Source organism: Ascaphus truei, chromosome 5 (assembly GCF_040206685.1).
Source record: "Ascaphus truei isolate aAscTru1 chromosome 5, aAscTru1.hap1, whole genome shotgun sequence".
In the NCBI taxonomy this organism is placed as follows: Eukaryota; Metazoa; Chordata; class Amphibia; order Anura; family Ascaphidae; genus Ascaphus; species Ascaphus truei.
Genome location: NC_134487.1, coordinates 38,431,068 through 38,445,731, shown reverse-complemented (window position 1 = coordinate 38,445,731; position 14,664 = coordinate 38,431,068). Strand labels below are relative to the sequence as shown.

At 47.2% G+C, this 14,664-nt stretch overlaps 1 long non-coding RNA gene across 2 annotated transcripts in view; it reads left to right on the top strand.

The window, feature by feature from the left end:
- Positions 1–4,438: 4,438 nt before the first annotated feature.
- Positions 4,439–14,664, top strand: part of LOC142494936 (uncharacterized) — a 70,206-nt gene continuing 59,980 nt past the window's right edge. For both annotated transcript variants that reach the window (XR_012801621.1, XR_012801620.1), the window contains exons 1-2: positions 4,439–4,637; positions 7,889–7,942. This is a non-coding gene — a long non-coding RNA (uncharacterized LOC142494936). The remainder of the gene's footprint in view (positions 4,638–7,888; positions 7,943–14,664) is intronic.

The following is a 14,664-nucleotide window of genomic DNA, read 5'->3' as shown; positions in this document are numbered from 1 at the left end:
AGAGAGAGAGAGACACAGAGACAGAGAGAGACACAGAGAGAGAGAGACAGAGACAGAGAGAGAGAGAGACACAGAGACAGAGAGAGACACAGAGAGAGAGAGACAGAGACAGAGAGAGAGACAGAGAGAGAGAAAGAGAGAGAGACAGAGAGAGAGACAGAGAGAGAGACAGAGAGAGAGACAGAGAGAGAGACAGAGAGAGAGACAGAGAGAGAGACAGAGAGAGAGACAGAGAGAGAGACAGAGAGAGAGACAGAGAGAGAGATAGACAGAGAGATAGACAGAGAGAGAGAGAGAGAGAGAGACAGAGATAGACAGAGAGACAGAGACAGCCAGAGAGACAGAGAGTGAGAGAGACATAGAGTGAGAGAGACATAGAGTGAGAGAGACAGAGAGTGAGAGAGACAGAGAGTGAGAGAGACAGAGAGTGAGAGAGACAGAGACACTCAGACCTTCAGACCCTCTAAATTTAGTAGTTCTGGAGCTGGGAGAGTTCAGAGTGTTGGAGAGACCCTCTCCCTTAGGCGAGTGGGGTAACCACCAGGGAATAAGGGAGCTAGGGATAGACCTTTGGGGCCTCAAGCTCCATGGGTTGAGTCCAGGGACCCATACAATTGTACCTGTTGTATGTTGTATCAGTTTGAAGAATAAAGACTGTTCCTGTTTTATATACTCCTGCCTGAGAGTGCAGTTAATCTGGGGGAGTACCAGAGAGCTTTCCTGCAGGGACTGCACCCAGCACTGCTGGGGCCTGCAGGGAATGGAGGCGCTGCACCGAGTGAAGAACTGAGAAAGAACCCTAAAGCCTGTCCTGTTCGTCCCCACTACCACCGGCAAATACTCAGGGCCTTCCTGAGAACAAACAGGTAGCACCATCACAGGGTAATCACAGTGATTCTCCCTTAGGGTGGGGAATATGGGTTACGCTTGCAAGAATTCTTGTCCAGGACAAACAATATGGTAACTGGGATCACTATGAGATGACAATGTAGCTTCCAATTTGGTTATCCTGCAGCCACCTTTGCAAGTAAAAACAAGTTGTAACGGACGTGATCGCCACAAACCGGGACCGGACCGCGGGGCTGAGGTGGGGATGTGAATACACCGACCTTAGACCACGAAGCTGGTTCAGGATTGCGCAGTCCGTAGTCAATCGTAGCAGGGTCAGGGTTGGAGAAACCAGGGTAATCCATAGACATAGAACAGACGACAGAGAAGCCCAATGCTACATCCAACATGACAGAAATACACAGTAAAATACTTATATATTCTCTTGAAATAGGGTCATTTAGTTTAACCCTTTGGCCAAAGCGTTGTAAGCTTGCGAGCCACGTCAAAGGCAGACACCTGTTCGCAAGTCCTAACACTACCAGATAAAATACTAATATACCTCTATTAGGATTAAAATTCTCATTTACCTCTATTAGGAGGGAGAAAGACCACAGTGGGTCTATATCCAGCAGAATGAGGAACTTGCAAACTAGGGAAGTGGGGAGGGGCGGGCTTAAAACCTGGGAAGGAGGAGCCACTAACCTCCACCAGCTGGAACAGCTGAGAATGGGTTAACAAAACACAGAACCCCAGCAAGCTCTTTTTGGAAACCCCTGAGCCCCCACAAAATATATATATATATATGTATATGTGTCAAAATGGAGTGCTATTGAGCGTGGCATATGTATAGAACAGACGACAGAGAAGCCCAATGCTACATCCAACATGACAGAAATACACAGTAAAATACTTATATATTCTCTTGAAATAGGGTCATTTAGTTTAACCCTTTGGCCAAAGCGTTGTAAGCTTGCGAGCCACGTCAAAGGCAGACACCTGTTCGCAAGTCCTAACACTACCAGATAAAATACTAATATACCTCTATTAGGATTAAAATTCTCATTTACCTCTAATAGGAGGGAGAAAGACCACAGTGGGTCTATATCCAGCAGAATGAGGAACTCTGTGTTTTGTTAATCCATAGACATGCCAGGGTCGGAGACGGTAGGGTAGTCGATTTCCAGACTGGAGTTCGGCAACAGAAAGTCAGGTGCACACCGCTTCAGCGTAGCAGCTGAAGTGCGGGAATGGCCTCTGAGCGAGGAGCGGGAGCGCCCCATGATAAGGTCTATGCAAGGGGAGAATGCAGGTCTCAGGATCAAGACAAGGCTGGCACTGGGGATCCAGCGCTTCAGCACAGGAACCAGACCTCGGCCTGGGGTGAATGCAGCAGGTCTCGGGAACAAGGCAAGGCTAAGGCAAGGTAGCTTGTGGCAAACACAGTAACATCCAAGTAAATCTTGGTTTTATGCTCAGCCATGAGGGAAAGGGAAAGCCCAGTATAAGAAGGGCAGATAGCCAATCCCAAGACAGGGGTGTGTGGGAATTCCTCCAATGCCAGAGCAGAGAAACAGAGCTGCAGTGATTGCAAGCACAGGTGATAGTGCTTGCAAATCCAAGGGAAGGTCTGTCTGAGAGCTCACCAACTCTGCAAGAGTGAGCTCCAGCCAAAACCAGGAATGGATTCGTTACACAAGTACTGTCAGAAGTAAAGAAAAAATATACATAGATCTCGTAAATCATGGGGTCCCTGAAGCTTTAAGTGCGGCAGTGCAGCCCTGGTTCATATAAGTGTAACACGTGTCTCCCCCTCCCCCAACCTCACTTAGGGACCAGTTTATGGGAGCGGGCGCATTACCACGCTTGTATGGTGCTCTACCTGTTGGTTTGCAGGAGGTCTGAGTTGTCTGCATGATGTTAAGGAGACAGGAACAGGACTGGCTCAAGTAGATCTCTGGGTTTGACATGGTGGTGTCAGCGCCTCCAGCAGTGATGGATCCCACGGAGTGTAGGTGTCAGTCCCCATCACTACACCATTACCTCCCTCCTGTCCTGGAACTGGCACCTTAGGCAGAGGTATCTTGAAGGGTACTTTATTATAGGACATTCTGCAGCATCTCTTCTAGCAGCATTAACACTCCACTTGCCCCAGGCTTTCTAGACGGTGCACCTTCTTCATTGGTGCTCTGCTCCAGGTGGTCATTAGGCTAGCCAGCCTAATATGAGCAAGCTTACCCCACCATGGGGAAGACTCACAGCTCCCACCCTGTTCACCCTCCTTCACCCTAGCCAGGGCTCAGAGAGGGACACTCTCTCCCTCCTCACTCCCTGAGGAGCTCAGAGGAACTCTCCACTAACTTTGGCTACTCCCATAGAAACCTCTTGAAGGGGCAGGCTCATGGACTGTACCCACCTACAAGGGGCTGTAGACAGACCATGAGGCACCACCTACCTTCCTTCACTTTCTGGGGAAGCAGGAAGGGGGGTCAATGGCCCATAGAGTAACCTACTAATGCCTGGATCTTAACAGGACTTACATAGCAGATACACTATGTGGAGAGAAACGGGTAGAGATAGACATACCCTGTTACAAATGTAGCCCTTGTACCCCCCTGGGTACTGAAACTACCTGTGCTGCTATCACCTGTTCGGCTCACAAGAGGCCTGAGCCTCCGCTACTGGGATCCTTGGGTATACTTATTATCTTATGCAGCGCCTCCACCGGCGAGGAATCCCAGCGTAGTGGGAGGAGCTCCTCACCGGAACCGATATACACAATAATTACACACGATGGTAAAAGAACAGTATTTACTAAACACAGATAATTTGCATGTACCATATCATAACACAGCCACAGAATATGACCCAATAGTGGCACCGTCCAGGTGAATGTTCTCAAAGCACTGCAGGTCTGAAAGCATCAGCAGGTTATCACCCCACAATAACACCTCCCTGTTGAGAACCCCAAAGTACTGGAGTGCCTGGGCACTTAACCCCTGAGTGTCCATCAGCAAGTTCCTCCCAAAGAGTGTGTGTGGGATAGCGCGCTTCCCTGTGTGTTGGGGCCCATAGCTGCACTTATTAATACCTCCCTGGTCTCAGTCCAGACCAGGACAACAGCAGCAATCTGCAGATCTGCGACGTGGTTCCGTGGCGCGGCCTGATGCTTCTCTCTTGGATTGATCCTCAGGCGGATGCCTCTGGAGGGGCTTCCCGACTGGAGTGTATCCCTATAAATAGTCTCTATCACAGATGTCTGAGTAGTCTCCTCTGCAGCAGGCTGCACTTCTCTCAGGCAATGTCCTGCAGCATGTCTCACACTATTGCTACAGTGAATGAGTCCCTATGCACTATGGCCTTTCCCTACAGCATACACATAGAGTTTCTCTATAGTGAGTCTGGGAACTATCTGGGACCTTGGGGCAATTCTGGCCTAGCCCACCGAAGCACTACTCCGGGGGCCCTACCTGCTCCCTCTCTGTCCCGACCTTGACTGACTTCTTCCTGTCCCAGCATGCAATATCTATGTTCCCTTTCCAGGAGAAACCCAGGCATCCCATTGGTTGTGGTGAGTCACCTGTACCATCTCCCTGTGCAGCATGGGAGTTGTGGTTCTGTACAGAGTCGTTTTCTATTGCATCCGCGTGCGCATAGTGTCCTGCGCATGCGCAACTCTCAATGGCCGCCGTCATGTCATCTGCGAGAACTTCCGGGAGTGCACGCGCAACCAGCAATGGCGGCGCCTGGCGAAGGTGGCCGCCGGCGAACCCATCGCCATCCCTGCAATACCCCCTACAGCAGCGAAGGTAAGGGGGTGGAACCGGGTGATCGGGGAACTAGAAGGGGACTGGAGGGGACACCTGGCTACACATAAGATAAAATACTGGATATTTTGATGAGGATTGCTGCCTCACAGTAATCTGTTTAATCTGTGGATTGGTTCATTGCCGACACACATTTCTTCCAGTATATTTGTTACCTGGTGCTAAACAGGTTTCTGCAGAGGTGGTTCCTCTTTCTGTGGAGTTTCAATTCCTTATATTTATTAAAGGGGTTTTGTTTAACCTCTTTGCTATGTATTTGTCTCCCTCTGGCAGCAAAGAGGTTAATGTAACTTTTATGGTCTCTGGCTAAACAAAGAACCTTTCACCTGTGCTTTATAGTGTTTGCTGTGAGCCTGGGCAGTGTGACTGCCTTTTAATGCAATGCAGTTGCAGTAACAATACTAAAAAGGTATCGGAACGCTTTGAAACATTAAATTGTTGTGCTTCTAACATTCTTCTATGTACAAAACATTAAATAGGACTACAAAAAAGTATTAAAGGAAGTTCTGTGAGCTAAATAATATTTATTTATTTATCAAAAATGTTTTACCAGGAAGTAATACATTGAGAGTTACCACTCGTTTTCAAGTATGTCCTGGGCACAGAGTTATAAAAAATACATGGTTACATTAAAAGAACAGGGTTATACAGTGAATTCACAGATATTTCATGGACAGATAGAGTTGGAAAATTGGGTACAGGGGATAAAAGAGCTTATGAGTTTCAGATAGAAATAGAGCAGCTTTAACATCACTTTAACATACACCAACATCAGCAAACGGTTCACACCCTTTGGCTGCGAATATGGCTCGGAACCGTCAAACTCCATTAAATTGGAGTCACTATCGCAACCGCAAAAAGAAAAAAAAATTAAGAGAGTCTAATTACTGCAATTTTAAGATGGGATTCAAGATTGCGGTAATAATTTTACCGGGTGCGATATTTGGGACAAACTCGTTAATAATGCGTTAATTACGACATCACGGTAATATTTCTGTCACAGGCTTCCGTAATATCTGTTATTACAAAAGCCTACGATCGAAATAACATGGACCTGCCTGATGCCCGTGGTTACCAAGGTGTCTTAAACTGGTGGCGGTATACATGGTCACGTAGATTGTTCCAGAAGTGAATAGAATAGAATAATAGAAGGAAGTGACCGATTTCTCTATTGAACCTTGGAACCATAAGCAAGCTTCTGGAGGCGGATCTTAGGGGATACGTGCTGTGTACAGTAGTGGTGAGAAGTCTGCTCAGATAATTGAGTAACTTGTCCAGAAAGTATTTTAACGTTTGGGAAAATGTTCTGACTCAAGGGATAGCCGACCTAGTCCTATGAACATATTGGAATGGTGAGTATTGTAGTTTAGATAATGAAACAAAAGGGCATATTCCATCCTTTTCACTGTACAGCTTAATTTGTCCAAAGAAACACAGTATTTTGAAAAGCAGTAAAATATGTGAGTGATTTCATAAGCATCCTCCCTCAGTTAGTAATTTCAGGTATTAGAGGTTGTACCTAGCCGGAAAATTGCTCACTTGTCCTGTTCTAAGCCGCACTCTTGTGTTTACAAATTGTGGTGACTCTCCTTCAGGAATGTTTTCTGTTTGGGGTAATTATTTTGGATATGTAATATTTCCTGATAAGTATAACGCAGCACTGTAATGTCCGGCTTGGTCCAGTGAGTATGCAGAGAGGATAAATCTCACAGTACATTGGGTAACCCTCCTTGCCCGGCTCTTAAGGAGTTTACATCAGTTGACTATGTACAAGTACATGGCTTTGTTCAGTCTCTCATGCCTTGTCAGGGTGCTGGATCCGCGCGGGCTGGGCGTAGATAATGCTGATCGAATAATAATGGGCGCCAGGAACATTTAGAGTACAAGCAGGAGCTTTATTAACAGCCATTGCTCTTGATATTTAGACACACCACTCTATTCACATTTACTGATATATTTACAGTGTTTGTACTATTTCCTTCTTCCCTAGGTACCCTCATCTTAATACGCTATTGTCCCTCTTCTGCATAGTGCCTAACATGCCACATTACTAGTGTGCCCCTTGCGGGCATTGCCCGACATTTTATTTCCTTGGGATCAATATTCTGGTACTGAAAACTGACTGCCACCTCTGGGGCAGACTGGGTCTGAGTTAGCTACGGACCTTCCGATTGAGCCAATCCGGCTATGCTCTAAAGTTTCTATATGAGGAACCCCTTTGGGGTATAGCCTTCCTCATATCTGAACTAATTGGTTCATCATCGCCATTGCTACGGACGTTATCTGGGTAGGACACGTTGCCTAACTATAAAATAGCAAACGGGGACAGATCAATCTTAGTACACATATCTATAAACGGAACATATTTACATTATTAACAGTGAAGCTCCTCCAACTGTCACTCCCAGGAACCTAATTCTAGAACCTTCAGACTGGCTATATATACCCCGATAGTGACGTCACTCACCACCAAGCATACAATGGGAGTGGCTGCTTTCCTGTCAAGTCACTCTTCACCACGTAAGGGGGCAGAGATGTTACCCTGCGGGAGCGCACACAGTTAACCCTTTATGGCCATTAACCCCTCAACTCAAAAGTCCCAAAGGGGGGCTACAATTGCATCAATGTTATCTAAATATACCCTTTCCAAAATCTTGTTGAAAGGTCTTTGCTGGCACCTACCTAAATTCTCATAGGACTAAAACTCCTTCATGGAGACAAAAATGCGTCACCGCTGGCTGAAAATTCTCACAGCACTAAAAGTCCTTGATGGAAACGAAAAAGCGATCAGATGCGTTACACAGCACTCAAAGTTGATCATGCAGACGAAAATGCAATTAGGCAAGCAAACAGTACTTTTATATCCAAACCTGCCACAGTAACAGTACTTTTATATCCAAATCTGCCACAGTGCCAGTACTTTTATACAAACCTGCCACAGTACCAGTACTTTTATAAGCAAACGTGCCACAGTACCAGTACTTTTATAAGCAAACCTGCCACAGTACCAGTACTTTTATAAGCAAACCTGCCACAGTACCAGTACTTTTATAAGCAAACCTGCCACAGTACCAGTACTTTTATATCCAAACCTGAAACAGTACCAGTACTTTTAAATCCAAACCTGTGAAAGTGAAACTTCTTTGTGTTTTGTCACTGAAATTGTATTTTGATGTTGTTGATTGAATGAAACACTTTTGAGAGTATAATTGATTTTATTTATTTATCTGCAGAATTTCCACAGTATCAGTTGGAATACATGATGCAATTGACTTATGATAACTCAGGTAAGATACATATATTTTGGATTGTAAAGTATCTAAATGCCGTTAAAAGACTGCATCAATGGTCTAACCGGAGCTTGTAGTTGGAATGGCTGGATTGATGTTGAGAGTGATATGGAATGTTTCTTGCATGAATGTAATGAGTCTTCTGAGTGCTTCTTCAGAGCCATTGTTTATGTTAAAGTCGCCGCTTAAATGTTTGCTTATAAAAGTATTGGTACTGTGGCAGGTTTGTATAAAAGTACTGGTACTGTGGCAGGTTTGTATAAAAGTACTGGCACTGTGGCAGATTTGGATATAAAAGTACTGGTACTGTGGTAGGTTTGGATATAAAAGTACTGTTACTGTGGCAGAATTGCTTATAAAAGTACTGTTTGCTTGCCTAATTGCATTTTCGTTTGCATGATCAACTTTGAGTGCTGTGTAACGCATCTGATCGCTTTTTCGTTTCCATCAAGGACTTTTAGTGCTGTGAGAATTTTCAGCCAGCGGTGACGCATTTTTGTCTCCATGAAGGAGTTTTAGTCCTATAAGAATTTAAGTAGGTGCCGGCAAAGACCTTTCACTTCAATATAAATGGTGAATCATGCAAGGATTGAATTAGGAACTGCATGCATATATTTACCCTAAAGAGATGGAGTTTTTCAGTCCGTGGTATAGAGGTTCTGAAACAACCTCCTCTGGCCCTTGAAATTACACAGATTTTTGAGTCAGCCAACCCACATCTTAATTCATATCCAAATTATGGGCACTAACCTGTGTGCAAATGCACTGTGGATTTCTAAAACCTGATATTGCCAGTGGTCCATAAGGAGAGGTTTTAGGCGAATGTCGGTATAATTGTGCATCAGCCCCCTCCATGTAGTAACACGGGGCTGGAGTAGTTATTACTGCATGGAGGGGCTACAGCACGATTATACCGGCATATGCATCTGGGACACCCAACCTGATCGCAGTGTTTCCTTTGGACTTTAGTGGATTTGACTGATTGTCGGTTGACCACGATCCCACTTTTTCCATGCTAAGTGTATGAACTGTGCCAGAGTCACTGAAAGAGAATGATTGTTCCCTTTAGGTTTGCAAATCCACACTGTTTCTCTCTGATTATACACTTAATGTACCCTATATGCTATTTATAAATTAGAAACTGTTCTAGAGTCTTAACGCTGCAGTTCAGTCTTTTTTTTAATTTTTTTAAATTTTTTTACTTCAATAGTTTTATGTGTGCAATCTCTAATTACCTAAAGAACTGTATAGCTGCAGGTCAATTCGTTCTCCATGTATTGATAGGTCGAAATTTGGTGACATAATTAGTGAAGGGATCTGTTTATATTCTGCTTGTCTGTCAGTGGAAGCTCATGAATATTCATGAGCAATCCTGCACTGACAAGTGCTAGAGGGAGGGCAGGGCTGACAAAGGGGTGTGCCAGGGCTTGTGACAGGACATGAAGGGGCAGTGCCTTAGCAAATGGCTGTTAAAATAGAATACAAGAAAATTGGTCTTTAAAAGTTGTTTTTTTTAAAACAGAAAATGCTAAAAGTATTTTTTCTTACTACAGGCAAACCCCACATTAACATACGCAATGGGACCGGAGCATGTATGTAAAGCGAAAATGTACTTAAAGTGAAGCAGTACCTTTTTTCCACTTATCGATGCATGTGCTGTACTGCAATCGTCATATATGTGCATAACTGATGTAAATAAAGCATTTATAACATGCTCTATAGTCTCCCCGCTTGCGCACAGCTACGGTACAGGTAGGGAGCCGGTATTGCTGTTCAGGACGTGCTGACAGGCGCATGCGTGAGCTGCCGTTTGCCTATTGGGCGACATGTACTTACTCGCGAGTGTACTTAAAGTGAGTGTCCTTAAAGCGGGGTATGTACAGAACTGATTTATTAAAAAAAACACACATGCAGGATATTGACTGCTGCAGCTTTAAAACTGACTTAACTAAGGCAGATTCATTGTAACAATGTATCAATGATTTTTCTTTGTGATTTATGATTTTTCATATGGGAAATGTTGCCATTTGGGGTATATATATATATATGACAAATGGCCTATTGATGTCACTAAATGGTATTTCAAGGAGTGCACTGTAACAGGGATGGTGCTTTCTATATTCTATGACCATATTTAATCCCATGTGCACCGGTAACGATTAAACTTAATTGAATACCAGTGATATAATCAATCTTGAGTTAGTATCCAGTAATTTTTTTGTTTACTTACATCTATAACAAACCTACAATGAACATCGCAATGTCAGATAGGTCAATAAGGTTGTTTTGGCCTAGACAAGCTTGTTCATTTGATACCAGTGTAGCCGTGACCCCTGATTCACCCCAAAGAACGGGAGGTTGCGCTTGCAAAGAGTGGTTGCAAAAGCCCGCGAAGGAGGAGAGTGCATTTGGCGGGAGAGAGAGCAGTCCCTTGACCAGCAGCCCTGCGGGGAGGGTCAGGTGAGAGCGTCCAGCCTATGGGCGGAGGAGTTGCCAGAGATATAGGCAGTGGTTGCGCGCACGTGGAGTCAGAGCTGATTGGAGAGGAGAGGAGACGGAGAGACTGCGAGGGGAGGTTGTACCCCCAGGCGCAGGCCAGGTGCCCCCGACCCAGCTAGCCCTGAGTCACCTTAGAGACAAGCTGAGCTAGGGACCGCCTTAGTAAGGTTCCTGCCCCCCTAGTACTGTACGTTTTGACCGGGACTATTCTGTCGAGAGGGAGGTCTGGGCTCAGACCCCCCCCCCCTTGGAGTTGCCGGAGTCTGGATGGGAGCGACCCGGACCCTAGAGAGAGAGAGAGGGATAGAGCGGTGTCGACGCACAGCGACCCTTTTTGAAGATCGTGGCAGTTCCGAGCACCGGAGTGCTCGGCAGGTATTTCATCAAGTGCACCAACTGTATCTTTCATTCACCCGAGACATAGTGGCTGCGCAGTCACCCATACACACACATAGGGCCTGCTGTGAGCGGGAGGACTGAGCAGTAGGATTGGACACGGGGTGGGCTCACCCGGTGGCGGGATTGGGGGATTGTTGTTGGCGTCCGCCGAGGCGCAAGTTATTGTTGGCGTCCGCCGAGGCGCAAGTAATGGTGACATCCGCCGTGGCGTGTTATATAATGTGTACCCGTAAACCGGAATGTCATGGCATGTAATGTACCGTGAGTTTGGTCTGCAAGTAAAAGAGATTGGTTTTAGAACTTGGCTGTGTAAGTGTAATTCTTGCATATACGTCCTGCGAAGACTCACTCCCCCTTTGGCGGGATCTGTCGCAGGTGGAGGCGCTGCACCTGATATATATATTGCGCGCACCCCAGGCTCTCCGTGGCAGAGACTTAGGCCCTGTGAGCCAGCAGGTAACACAGCACATAGTAGCAGCTTGCTAGTGATAGGGAGCAGGGCTACACCAGTCAGAGCCGCAGACAGGAGGGAAGAGTCGTGACACTTGACCGGGGTCTGGCAGCTCCGGGCCCCTGTTGGCTGTCTGGCCCCAGCTGCAGTGGGCCTCCCTTCCCTGTCAGGGGCCCATCCTTCACTTAAACTGCACCCCCATGCTCTGGGGGGAGAGAGAGAGGTGGCGGTGTAAGGGGGGAGAGAGAGGGCTGGGGGTGTAAGGGGGAGAGGTGGGGGTGTAAGTGAGAGAGAGGGAAAGGTGGAAGAGAGGGAGGAGAGGATGTAAGGCTGGGGCCATGGTACTGCATACCGTGCGGATGTGTCCGCACGCTGAGTGAACAGGCTGCCAAAGGCAGTGTTCGCATCCATGTGGGGTGCGGTCGCGTCCGCGCGGAAGAAGGAAGCGGCGCACATCGCGTGAGAAATCAGTTAAACTGATTTCTCAGCGCGACAGACAGGTCACGTGAGCGGTTCGCCCAATGGGGGCGAACCAGCTCCATGACGTCACTGGCACGCCCCTAGACACGCCCACGGACTGCTCACGTGCCATGGCCAAAAAAACGCACTCGCTTCAAGTGGGTGACGTCACGGCCGCGCACGCCTCCACACGGGCGAATGCACTATGGACCTGGCCTAGGGGGGGGGGGGGGGGAGAGAATTGGGGTGTAAGGTGAGAGAGAGGTGCGGGTTTAAGGAGGGAGAGGTGGGGATGTAAGGGAGGGGGAGAAGTGCGGGTGTAAGAGAGGGAGGAGGGAGAGGTGGGGGTATGAGAGATGGAGGTGGGGTCTCGCAAGGCTGCCAACACTAGGGAGGTGCAGTCGAAACTCTAGTCCTGGGCCGCGGGAAGTCTGTCTGCGGTCCCGAATGTATCATTGATGGTAGCCATACATTTAAAAAAAACTTGCTTTTGGAAAACATTCACTCATTTCAATATGGACAACACGAAATAATCTGGCAGCAGCATGCAAATAATGTTTTTGGCTTGGTAATTAATTTCAATAATAGCAGATTGTGTGATCCAACGCGCAGTAAACTTGAAAGAGAATAAAAACGTAAACGCGGCGAGTCTTTGAAACGACAATCTAAGCTGGGAATTTTATTTAAGACATAGGAATGAAGCAGGGGGTCCCCAGAGCTGTACCCCGTTAATTTCCGTTCTGGAGATCCCCTACTTACAGAGATACTTATCTGAGTAGGGGAAGTAGGTAGCCGCTCTGCTCGGTTATCAGGGGATCACGTAATGACGGGATATCAAAGCTCCCGCGGGCCAATAGGAAGCCGTGACATCATCAGGTTGGCTTCCTATTGGCCCGCGTGATGCGAGAGCTTTAACCTTTGCAGAGATACCAGCACCCCCTTTGAAGGTAAGAATTTCTGGAAGCATGGGGTCCCCGGAGCTGGAATTAATGGGGTTCAGTTATAGAGACTCCCTGCTTCAAACCTATGTTAAAAAAGTAATAAAGAGTAAATAAGAGTAATAAAATTAAAAAAAAAATGAATTGCTCCTTTAAAATGAATATTTAGGTAATTATTTTACTGGTAGATTTTCAGATTCTTTTGCTTTTTTTTTTATTGCCTCTCGGTCTTCAGTATAGCAATAAATAAATCTCTCTTGACTGTATATGCTATGGGATCATGTAGCGGCTTCCAGAGTCTGCGTCATTACAACAAGGGACTTTGCTCTGCTGGTCTTCCAAACATCCAAATGAATATGATGAGAAGCTGCGGGGTAATGCATCAAGTTCTATGCATGGGAGGAGCCTGCATTGTAACTTGTCTGTTAACTCGCGTCTCATCGCATTGAATAGCCGGCAAAGTGATACAGCTAGTGGTTATTTGGAGAAAGTGAAGCTTTCAGGAGGGGAAACATTTGATAATGTGATGGAGGGGTGCGCAAACTGGGGGGGCGCAAGATTTTTCAGGGGGGGCACGGCGGTTGTAGAGGCCCCACGCTCTTCCCCCAATGCATTTAAATGAATGCCGGGGGGGATCGCGTGAGGCCTCTGCAACTTCACTTTCCCTGTCTTCGTAAACGTGGCGTTAAATGACGTCACGTTGCCATAGCAACGTGCCGTCACGTGACCCCGTGGCGTCTTTTGAACCGGAGACAAGGTAAGGGAGGGCGGGCGCGAGCAGGGAGGGAAGCAGGCAGGGAGGCGCGAGCAGGGAGGGAAGCAGGCAGGGAGGAGGCGCAGCAGGGAAAGATTGCACAACGCTGATGTGATGTATCAACTTATGTGGATTCTTTCATTTTTAAATGTCAATTAAAACCAGTTCTAATCTGACAGAAAACATACTAGGTCATATTTATTAAGGGGCCCATTCCCTTGAATATGCCATACAATGTTTTCCAGCGCTAGGTGTCCAATGGCATGCTACAGTGTATATATATATGTAGCCATGTGTAAGATTGGTGTACATATCTCTTTCTCATGCTGGCAGTAAACCTGGTAAGTATGCAGGATTGCCAGCAACAATCAATGGAGGTTTGCCCTCAAACCCTGGTGAGGTGTCATATATCCCCAAAGGAAGTGACAACATGCAATGTGCCCACACTTAGTGGTACAGAGCAGGTTTGTTCTCTGGGGGGTGATATAAGACACAGCACTGCCTAAAGTTAGAAGTCAGTTTCCTGTTGTTGTGCTGCCTCTGTTCAGTGAGAGGCACTTGAAGGTTTGCAACAGTGTTGCAGTGTCTCCTGCTAGCTGTGAGTCAGTAAGCACATTGAGCAGAGTTAGGCCTCGGCCATGTTACTTGCTTGCTGGCGGAAGCGCGCTGAGGCGCGCTCCCGCTCAGCACTGAGCCCCTACAGCCGCAATTAGAGCGGCTTTAGTAGGGGCTCACCTGCGCTTACGCGCGCTTGCGGAAGCGCAGGTCTTGGGGGAATTTAAAATTCCCCCGCTTGCCGGCGAGACAGGCCGGTCACGTGAGCGGTTCGCCCAATGAGGGCGAACCAGCTCCGTGACGTCACTGGCCCGCCCCCGGCCAGTGACGCGCCCGCCCCCGGACCGCCCCCTGACGGCTGCTGAGAGCGCTTGCGGTAAGCAACCGCAAGGCCAGGGAAAGCACCCGCTTTCCCTGCGCCTCAGCGCGCCTCAGCACGCCAGCAGGGACCGTGGACTCGGCCTTAGAGGAGCTGACAGACAGAGCAGCTCAAGAGAGGAGCTGAGAGAGACAAAGCAGCTCAGGAGAGGAGATTACAGCAGCCAGAGAAGCTGGGGAATCTCTTTGAGAGTAAAGGTGGAAAGCAGCTCTATTAGGGACAAGGGACCTTCCTAAGAGAGTGCTACAAAGAGATGAGTGGCTGAGCTGTTATCTGTGAGGGGCA